The 11341-nt window shown below is 41.8% G+C and overlaps 1 protein-coding gene across 2 annotated transcripts in view; it reads right to left on the bottom strand.

Annotated features, from left to right (window-relative positions):
* The window catches only part of FBXO34 (F-box protein 34), a 74184-nt gene extending 67189 nt beyond the window's left edge, over nucleotides 1-6995 (bottom strand). Inside the window, exon 1 of one of the 2 annotated variants that reach the window (XM_070419295.1) lies at nucleotides 6865-6995. The gene's annotated coding sequence lies outside the window, so the exon portion shown is untranslated. Of the gene's footprint in view, nucleotides 1-6390; nucleotides 6411-6864 lie in introns of those variants that run through there. The other variant, XM_070419299.1, reaches the window with a different exon arrangement.
* Nucleotides 6996-11341: the final 4346 nt, after the last annotated feature.

The following is an 11341-nucleotide window of genomic DNA, read 5'->3' on the forward strand; positions in this document are numbered from 1 at the left end:
AAACATTTTACATAAATGTTAAAGGCACGCTTTAAAATTAAATACCCATTGCATTTTGAAGTTATTTATTACATGTTCTTACAAGCTAATATCTTTTTAAAGTATGATACTTTGAAAAACACTTTGTAATATGAAGTGGAACTAAACAAAGCTGGCAAATTCTCGTGATCCATCCGCAATGTGTTAAGAAACTAGAATAATACCTAAGTCTATGCTTTGAAACAGCAAAATTATAAAAGGTTTAACTTGTCACATTGAGGGAGTCTGAGGAAAATTAGTTTAGTTTTCACAAACTGAGTGTACTGAATATTCACTCAGTACTTACTCCAATCTATTCTCATAAGGACTTCCTGTCATAGAGGATGGACAACTAAAAACTACAATTTCCAGATGCTCTGGAAGCTGAGGTTTTACATATGACATAAATGTGGCCAATGGAGGACAGAAAGTAGTATATAATGATGATTCTGTCTATGGAAGTTAAACTTCTGCCTAAGTATGGTGGCAGCAGCATTCTGATTCAACAACATGGTCCATGGTGGCAGTAGGCAAGTTCTGCAGTATCTTTCTTGTTCCAAGAAACTTAGTCTAAACTGTCCATTCAGTCCACTGAAAGTTTACATATCTTCCTTTCCCAATAAATCCCATTTGCTACAACTACTTAGAGCAAATGCTCTTGCTAAAGTAAATAGGGATATACAAAGAGAAGCATTTTATTAACAGTTAGAAACCTAACAAGAGTTAACAGCTTATGGACACAGATGTAGGCATAACCTGGAAAGAATTAAAATGGAGAAGCCCTAAGAGGTAAGGCAAGATTACAAAAAATACCACAGAGTAAAGAACAAAGCTTTCAATAGTTTGGATCTGTAGGAATTATCAGCAAAGCTGAGAAATCAGAAGAAATCAGAGGCAAAGAACTGAGAGAAGAGAATTCAAAAGATGAAGAGGTCTTCTATACAAATAAATCCAAAAGATGACAAGAGGATAAGAATTTAACTGAAAGATCAGTTTTTCACATTACTCTCCTCCTCAAAAAGCAGCTCAGTTGGTTAGAGCATTGTTCCTATACATCAAGGTTTCAGGTTTGATCCCCAGTCAGAGTACATATAAGAATCAATCAACCAATGAATGCATATGATCTTTCCTTCTTCTCTCTCCCTCCCTCCCACTTCCTCTCTCTCTCTCAAATCAATAAAAAAAATTTTAAATTGTCATGGGTACAGATAATGCTCAAACTCCTTCCAAAACTGGGTCCCAACCACCTTTGTTACAACTGTTCCTTTATATTATAACTTCTAATCATAGTCCATTAAAAATAAATAAATCTGGACCCTAAAATAAAGGCCCAATTCAAGACCCACACCTAGGAAGCTTTCTCTGGCAATACCTAAATTAAAACCCAAACTAAATTATAAGCTTAAAGAGAGCAGGCCACCCCGGCCTGTTTCTCAGTGGTAGTGGTTCTCAACCTTCCTAATGCCGCGACCTTTTAATACAGTTCCTCATGTTGTGGTGACCCCCCAACCATAAAATTATTTTCGTTGCTACTTCATAACTGTAATTTTGCTACCGTTATGAATCGCAATGTAAATATCTGATATGCTATGTGTTTTCCTATGGTCGCAACCCACAGGTTGAGAACCGCTGGGTTAGAGCATTGCCCCGTGCACTGAAGGGTCCCAAGTTCGATTCTTAGTCAAGGACACATACCTGGGTTGCAGGTTCCATTGATTTTTTAGGAAGAATGGGAGAGGAAAAGACAGAAACATTGATGTGAGAGATAACATATCAATTGGTTGCCTCCTGCACGTGCCCCAAACAGGGCCTGGACCAGGGATGAGCCTGCAACCAAGGTTCATGCCCTTAACGGGAATCGAACCCGAGACCCTTTGGTCCACAGGCCAACGCTCTATCCACTGAGCCAAATTGGCTACAGCTTTTCTCTCTTTCCCCCTCCCTCCCTCCCACTCTCTCTATAAATCAGTGGGAAAAATATCCTTGGGTGAGGAGTAACGAGAGAGAGAGAGAGAGAGAGAGAGAGAGACAGAGAGAGACAGAGAGAGACAGAGAGAGAGAGAGAAGAGGGCCTGTGTTCTTGATGTCTTTATATTCTGATTACCTAACAAAATGTCACCCAAATGTGCTAACAAAGCAGGCTCTTTGAACAGGTAGTTTCAGAAGATACTGGTGGAAGTGAGATTGCAGGAGATTAAAAAGTTAAAATGACTTGGACGTGCATGAAGGAACTTTCTATAGTAATGGCAACGGTCCTATAGCATGACAAGGTTATGGGTTACATAGATGTATGAACTTATCCCACCTAAGGGAATGCTTCCCATAAGATCTGTATTTACTGCAGTATATAAATTTTACCTAAAAAACTAGTAAACAAATAGTTCATGATAGGCATACAGGGGTAAAGTATACTTACTTTGAAATATAACAAAAATGAGATGCATTAATGAGTGGATAGAAGAAGAGAGGGAAGATAGAATGGATACAGAAAAGCAAATTCTATAAAATATAAATTGCAGAATCTAGGTTGTGGGTATTTAGGTATTCAATATACAAACAATTCTTGCAACTCTTCTATGAAGGTTTTCATTATAAAATGATAAGGAAAGAAAGCAAATAGTGGAAATGAAGGCTGTGAGAGGCTCACATATATCAGAAGTTTGTCAATTAAAGAAAAGGACTGACAACAAAGAAGGTATATAACATGCCTCTGAGATTGGGATGTCTAGACTGTTCCTCTTCTACCTCCAATTTTAGACTGCATATATAGACTAGTCTGGCCTTAAGTGTTTATTCTTGCCTCAAAGAAAGAGCTCACTCACTTAAACTCCATTTATTCTAGGATTATTCAAATCCATGGATTCTAGACCCTTTGATAATCTGCTAGCCATTCTTTTTACCTGAGCTTTTAATACATCCTTAAACCAGCCTTTAGACAAAACCTCTGGCCAACCTGGTATAACATTACTGGTTTATCCTCTTGGTCCAATTCTGGGCCCTCAGAATCATGGTCCTCCATAGCAAAGGAATGTTAAAACAAAATGTCCTTGCAGTAAGGACAACTCATCTGAGTGAATTGTACCTGGCATAGAGGTACTCAAAAAATGTTTGTTAGATGAATGAACCCCATGCCTGATAATATAAAACACATATGTAGCTTAGTTTCACATTTATACCTACATTGTATTGAGGATAGTAAATGTATGTGCTAGGATTCTGAAGGTAAAGATTTTCAACGAAAAGATCTGGAGCCTTTTCAGTGGAGCTAAGTAGAAGATGCAGCTGGAAATTTAAGTTTGATAAACTGAACTATCACTAGGAAACACCTACATTTTAATTATTAATACTTTCCCAGAAAACACAGTAAGTTCATCAGCTTCAAAATACCGTAAGTATGAACTAAAGGAGAAGATAAATTATGCAAAGATAAAGATTGACAGGAATTCAATTTCCAAATGACCTAAATGCATTTGGAGCTAATCTACTCTTTTTGTTGTTGTTTCCAAAGGACTGCAAATTATGCACTTGTTGAATTTTGCCTTTGTCACACATAACCTAACAAGGAAGGCATTCATTATACCATAGTAGCTTCCCTCAAGTATCTGTTTCTGAACAGCTGCAAATTTTGGAAGATAACACCAAATGATGTCTCTAAAGATTAGTACATTCTCTACCCCAAAAATATTAAAACAAGTTAATTGTTGTTGTTAATATGTTTACTAGAATATCAAAACCATATTAAACGGGCTTAGCATAAATTTTAAACTTAGAAAATAAAGTAGAAAGTTTGTATAAGAATTTCAATTCTACATGTTAATAGAATTGATCCAATAAACATATCCTAAAGAATTTCTAAAATTTAGCACTTCATTCTTCATGATGTTTGTTTCTATCTATCAGAAAAATGCTGTATCCCTAATGACTAATTGATTTAGTCCCTTCAAATGCTGTAATCTGGATAGACAAAATATTTTAAAATAATAAGCCCGATCCTAAATAAATTTCCATTTATAAGTAAAAGCTGCTTCATAGACCTAAAACAGCAAGGCCTGGGTGAAAAGCATCCTTTGGAAAAATGTTTCAGAAGAATTATGACTTGTTAAATAGTTATGCAACTATATGCATAACCAGGCTTTTTTTTTTATTACTGTCATTGTTCCTCAGTCACATAGAATACACAGACATTCATTCTCTACCTATTAACTCATTTTCCATGAGGAAAAATAAAAGTTTCTCTTCCTTGGCAGTGCATTTTCCCCCTCTATTTGAAATGCACTGCCAAGGAGGAGCTATTTTATTATCATCATTTATTTACCTTTCAACTCGCATTTAGTTTGACTTCGCCCCTTCCCATTTACACCAGTACACTTAATTTACAGAGCCATATAGCCTGGCCCAGAAAGGCCACCCAGAAAAGACACATGCAAGGGTTCTTTTTGTACCTCTTTCAATTTCATTATATCTTGCCATGATCCTTTCATCATAATAGATTAATATCCTCAATATCATCAGTACCTATCAGTCCCGAGGATCCAAACAAATACTGTCTTTAGAACCATTGCTCAGCATTGTCACCATACAATTCCCAATTTCTTTAAAAAAAAAAAAAAATTAACAACTCTCAGGAGTACACACAGTGCTGCTGAATTTCCAAGGTATGGTGAGGATCAAAATGAGATTTACAAGAAAGCTTTGTTTTGTGAACTTCCAGTCAAATCTAATAGTAATTAATAAGGGTAAAATTTTGTTCTCATTTCCTTAGTTAATAGGTATAGCATAACTTTCCCCTATATGTTGGTGCAAAATCCAGAGAGACAATACATTGTCAATAATTTATAAAGAGCCTGGAAAGAGTATTAACCACAACAACAAAAAAACCTACCTTACAAGTCAAGGTCAGTGAAAAAGGATTGAGGATTCCTATCCAAGCTTCCTACTGAAAACACGAAATTGTAATTATGCTTTAATTTTAAACCATCTACCTTTCAAACTAGATTCCAGTAAATGATTCTACAGAGAGGAAGACAGGATGAAAGTATTGATAAGCTGAACCTGGAGTGAGTCAGTAATGGCAAATGACTAGCCTCTCTTCCACTCTGATCTCTTTTGAAAGCTCTGGAAGAAAACCAAGAAACTTTAAAAAAAAATTCTATGGTTTCATATTTGCAAGCACCACTGACAAAAAGTTACGCGTCCAGACAAGCAGTCCGAGGATATTATTATGTATATTGTTATGGCCCAGCCTTAGTAAGAAAGCAAGAAAAAGGCTTGTTGCTGAGCTCTAACCAGAGAAAACCCTCAATTATCCATGGTAGCATGGGGCAGGGACAAGCTGGATGAATTAAATCTTCAGGTAATTATTATCTAAGAATAATGGATTAATTCAAACACCCTCCTCCTTACAATAGGAAAAGTTCATTTAAGACCTACTCTCAAGCAAAATAAATCAGTCAGAGAAAGACAAGTATCACATGATCTCACTCATATGTGGAATCTAAAGAACAAAATAAACTGATGAACAATGTAGATCCCGAGACATAGAAACATGTAACAGAATGACAAATTTCAGAGGGAAGGCGGGGGGTGGGCTGGTGGGAAGAGATTAACCAAAGAATTTAGACGCATATATGCATAATCCAAGGACACAGACAATAGTGTTGTGAAAGCCCGGGGCGATGGGTCAGGGCCAGCTGGGAGGGGTCAATGGGCGGGGAGGCCGGGAATGGTACATCTGTATTACTTTCAACAATAAAGATCAATGTCAGAAATAAAAAACAGTAATAAAAAGATCTGCTCCCCCTCTTCCAGGCCATTCTCTAAGTCTAACAAAAATGAGAACTAGCAGATAGATGATGTCCATACTGTCTAGCAAAAAAGAGTTAAGGCAACTGCATCACCAGCACTCAAATCAGTTCTATTTCCCCCCACAATTCCTATCCACAAACCACCAAACTATGAGTTTAGGTTCCTGGGAGGCATTTACATTCAACACCCCAGCCCCACACCCCGACAAGTCCTTGTGATGAAGCTGTCTCTAAATCAAATGTGCCTGATACTGAAGTTAAGGAACTTGACAACTCTTACATTAAAACTGGAAAATGCTGGTGTCGAACAACTTTCGGTTCAAATCCACGGCGATTCCCGGCCACAGGAGACGGAACTTCCTCTCTCCCCTCCGCAACCCCCCGGCCCTCCCGCGCCAAGGTCCCGGCCAAGGGCCTGCGGTGACATCACAGCCCCCCTCCCGGACGTCACAGGCGCGCGGACCCACAGCACCATGACTTCATCGCCGACCGGAGCCGACCCGCAGCCGACTTCCGCCAGTCCGGAGGCGAAGGCAGCTCGAAAGGTGAAGGCCGGGCGCCAGCTCACCTGCGCGGCCGCGGGAAGGGCAGGGGGGGCCGAGCCCCAGCGGGCGCGACCGCGCGCGGCGACCCCCGCCCAGGGCCCGACTTCCTCACCCGCCGCTGGTCCCGGCGGTGGGCGAGCCGGTCCGCTGCCTCCTCACGGCCTATCCGTCATCGCCGAGGCTTCAGCCCGGACGTGGACCCCGCTCCCGCTCCCGCCCGCCGGTCCGCCCGACCTCCGTGGCCCGCGGGGGCGCTCAGCGCCGGGCCCGCGTGCGGCTGGAGGCCGGCCCGGGGAGAGGTGCGGGCCGCCGGCTCCGGCCCCAGACGCGCCCGCAGCGCCGCGCGCCCCGGACCCGCGGGCGGCGCCCCCGCCCCCACCCGCCCCGCGTCCTGGGAGCGCAGGCGAGCGGCGGGAGGGGGCGGGGAACGGCCACGGTGGCCGTCGCTGAACCCCGACCGCGCTGCCCCAGCGCCACGCCACGCGGCCCCGACTCACCTGCGCTCCTGCCCCGGCCCGGGCCTGGCCCGGGGCTGCACACCCCGATGCGGCGGCGGCAGGAGGCCTGGCTCGCTCCCCACCGCTGAGGCGGACCGAGCGCCCAGCGCGGCGCGGCGAAGCCCAACGCTCGCCCCGAATCCTATTTGTTTGGCTAAAACGGCGTGACGTCACGCGCCGGCCCAATCGACGGTTGGCCGAGGGAGGGGCCGCGGGGCCAGGTGATCGCAGCGCCCCCTGCCGGGCATTGTGTGGTACTTCGGCCGGTGGGGCGTGAGGAGCGGGGGCGAAGCATCTGCGGGCCCCCAAGTGGTGGCGAAGTGTGAAAGCTCCAGCACGACCTGCAGGGAAAGCAATCAGACCTTGGGGCTAACCGGAATGGCAGTAATGCCAGTGTTTAGTCAATAAACATGACAAGTTTATTAATACTCATGGGTGCACCTGGAGCTATAAATGGTATTAGATGACCACGTATTATATATCCTATTGACTTGGGTTCCAATTTTGGTTCTGCTACTAGCCTGGAAGACGGGGCTTCAGACTTGTCATTTGTAAAATGAAGGAGTTGGGAGAGTCCCTCTGACTGTCATTCTTTTCTATGCAAACACCAGCAGAAATACCTACCAGTACATACGCAAACTTTGAGATTGACAATGGACTTGCTCTACAGCTGGCCAGCAGGTCACACTTAGAATAGCACTGGTCTATGAGAAGACTAGAAGGCAGTGAAACCACTTTAGGCAAGTCCTTCCCTTGATTCTATTTCTCCATTCATACATTGGGAATGATCCCAAGAAATGATGCCAGTAGGACCCACGCAGTGTGCATCAGGCCCTCAGGAGGGAGTCCTGGGTGGGATTGGTGTGGCACAGAGAGACCATGAGACTCTAAGGGGCTGGAAGAGGGGCGAGATTAAGGTGGCCTGCTCCTAAACAAGAGTCTTTCTAGTGGGATTTTCCCCAGGAGATGTTTTCTCCACGGTCAGTGGAGTAAGACCAAATGTGACGGTCCAGATCAGGCCACAGACCCTGCAGCCTGCAGCCACTCGTGTGGGAACACAAGGTTGCAGCTTCTTAGAGGACTAGTAGGGCTAAGAGCTTGTGCTTAAGAAGGCTGGAAGCCAAGACAGCAATGCTACCTTAAGAAACAAGGGGGAGGGTCACAAAAGGAGAACGCAGGTTTGCATACCCCACTAACTGTTATAGCACAAAAGGAATGAAATCCAGCTGAGGATCTTACTGCATTCCAAGTACTAAAATATAACAGGCAAAGGAAAGCAGCTTATCACACACCATCCCCAAGCCCATCAATCCTTCTTTTTCTTATCATAAAATCAGAACTCTCTACTATGACCCATTATAATCAGACATGTCCTCTTCTTTAATTTCTCCATTCTCCCCCTTGTCTTGGCCAAAATGTTATCTCCTCAGAGAGCTTTCTCTAACTCTCCAATGTAATATTTCAGCCTTGTCACTTTCCTTAATCACCTAATTGGCACCCAATAAATATCTATTGAATTAAAAATATTCATACTTTTTCTCGCCAGACAATCTAATCCAGGATGCAAGTGTTCATCACCAGTGGATGGCTAATAAAAGTGACTAGAATGTCTTATATATTAGAAATAGGACATGAATAATGGGAGAATCTAAGATATTGCTGTAAGAATATGACCAAAAGGAGGAACATCTGAACTCAACCAGTCAGTCATGATTTTGGTGCTTCAACACAAATTACACTTGATTAAATGTTCTAAATTACCAATTGGTTATAAGGATACTTATATTATCTATTTGGCATTTAGACAGGAATTAGATTTCACTTAGTAATACCAGGTAATTCATTCTTATATATTTTGTATCCTATATAATAAAAGCCTAATATGCAAATTATCCCCTGGTCCAGGAATTCAACGGGGGGGGGGGTCGGGGGGGTCAAACGGCTCATGTCCCATCCCCCTGGCCATCCTGGCCCACTAGCCCTGATCTGGGCGGGCCAGCTGGCTCCACCTGTGCATGAATTTGTGCACTGGGCCTCTAGTTTTTAATAAAGCCCCAGTCTGTTTATTGAAAAATGGCAAAAAAGAAAATGAACTAGGGAGTTACTACCCACTGGCTGTATATCAAATAGCAATTCCATGGAGTAAGTGAATAATGACCTGAGCCAGTGGTTCTCAAAAAGGTGATTGATTGATTTTGTCCCCAAGGGGGTAAGTGCTATTGGCATCAAACAAGGAGAGGCCAGGGATACTGCTCAATATCCTACAAGGTACATTTCAGTCCCCACAGCAAAAAATTATCCCTCCCCAAATGCCAATAGTGTCAAGGTTCAGAAACCTGGCTAATCAGTGTGATCTTAACCTCCTCGTCAGTGATTGGTTTAGGCACAAGTGTGTGATGTAAATCTAGCCAATAAAATGCAATGGAATGCAATGGAAATGTACTGAGATACTTCTGGGAAAGGTTTTTTCTACCCTAAAGAAATTCATTTTCTGTTGAAATGCAGCACTTTTCTAAATAAAATATTTACCAACAATGAAAAAGAAACAAACAAGAAGAGACAGTCCCACATCTGCTGCTAGATGTCAGTGTGTCTGTGTGTGGTGTCTGGTGCTGCTACTGCCATCTTGGGACATGAGAGTTGTTAGCTGAATAGAGCATAAAAGGATGGCTAAGCAGAGAGATGGAAGTAACCTGCATCGTTGATGATATCATCAAACCTCTGATTTAACCAATCCATGAGATTTCTTGTTATATGGGGTAATAAATTATATTTCTATTTAAGTCATTTATAGGACTTTTTTAAAAATTAGAAAGTAATTTAAAACATCCTGGTGTGTGTGTGTGTGTGTGTGTGTGTATTTGTGTGTGAGGCTGTTGAAAAGGAAACAAAATGGGAGGGCAGATACTAACCTACTCCTTTGGAGGCAAGCTCTACAATAGTTTAAATAATAAAATGATTTTGTTTTGCTATGCTTCCAGAATAATCTTTTAACTAATAATACCCAAAGCTGATAAAATCAGTGGGAAAAGAATCATTGTCTATAAATGCATAAATGAGTAGGAACTCATGTGACACTTGAAATATTTCAGGAAATGGTATTTTCCAACCATTAAAATTTAATGTGAGGGAGCCTGCAGCATTAGAATGAGACTAGCAAGTCTACCCTTATTCTTCCTAAGCTCTAGCACACCTAATTCACAAGCACTTGCTATAGCAAAGGAGAGGCTGCCTGGCTAAAATAACTTAGTTACAACATCTTGCTAAAATGGTCCAGGGGATAGATTTTTGCGCAGAACTGAGTTCTGTAAAAAAAAAAAAAAAAAAAAAAAAAAAAAGCCACCAACGTATTCTACAGTTTTAGGATTTGCTGACATTTTCTACAAGGCATAACTATGCTTTTAATGCCAAATCCAGCTTTGAAATACCAAAATCACTTTTCAAAAAAGTACAGAACTTAATTACCAGCATTTCCTTGCAAAATCACTTGTTTTATTGATTAACGCTATACCCAAACTGGGTACTCAAGTGTCACATGAGTTCCTACTCATTTATGCTTTTATAGACAATAAAAGTCTTTAGGATGTACCACCATCTGGACACCCACACCACTGTGTTAGTTTAATGTTAGTCTAACCGAGAGTCCCAGGGATCTTTCACCACACCTCACCTCTTACCTCTTCCTACCACTGCTCAGCTACATGTAATTTTTGTGTGCTGTCAGCAAGAAAACATCTGTGTATTAGTAAAGTAAATTGAGCCTGTTTTGCTCTTTCTCTAGACCAGCCATTTTCAACCGGTGTGTCGCAAGAAGTTTTAGAACATGCAATACCTATTTAGCCAGGGACAATGGTCTCTTTTCCCTTACATTGTCAAATAAAAATATGACAACAGTCAACACTATAGCCGTCTGGCATGAACTAGTCAAAGTTATACTTTTTTTGGCAGATTGACAAAAAGGGTTTGTTTGTTTTTTTGTCTGCTGCTGAATTTTATTTTATTTTTTCTGCTGCTGAATTTTAGTAATTAGTTTGTGTGCCACGAGATGAAAAAGGTTGAAAATGGCTGCTCTAGATGCTCACTCCCAACAAAGCCAAGGTGTGCCTCCAAAGTGGCAGAATGATGAACTTGTAAAAGGGTGAGGGCATCTGATTGCTTCTCCTTGTTTAGAGCTACTCTGGTTTTCTTATATCTCAGAGCCAACATTTGCACACATTATATGCTCCTTAGCCTCATGATGCCTGTGGCTTTGCAGTCTGTTACTTTTATTATACAGTAGTTGCACTTTTCTAACTTTCTGTATGTTTTCCTTCTCTCTTTGGCTTCTGTCCCTACTATATCTACCATATTTCTTTTTTAAAATATATTTTTAATATGTTTGAACCCTGACCTGGGATCAAACCCAAAACCTTGGTATGTGCCCTGTTGGGAATCGAACCTTCAACCCTTCAGTACACTGGATGACTCTCAACCAACT

This window comes from Myotis yumanensis, unplaced genomic scaffold (assembly GCF_028538775.1).
Source record: "Myotis yumanensis isolate MYYU_CA2020_CCGP unplaced genomic scaffold, mMyoYum1.0.hap1 SCAF_1, whole genome shotgun sequence".
In the NCBI taxonomy this organism is placed as follows: Eukaryota; Metazoa; Chordata; class Mammalia; order Chiroptera; family Vespertilionidae; genus Myotis; species Myotis yumanensis.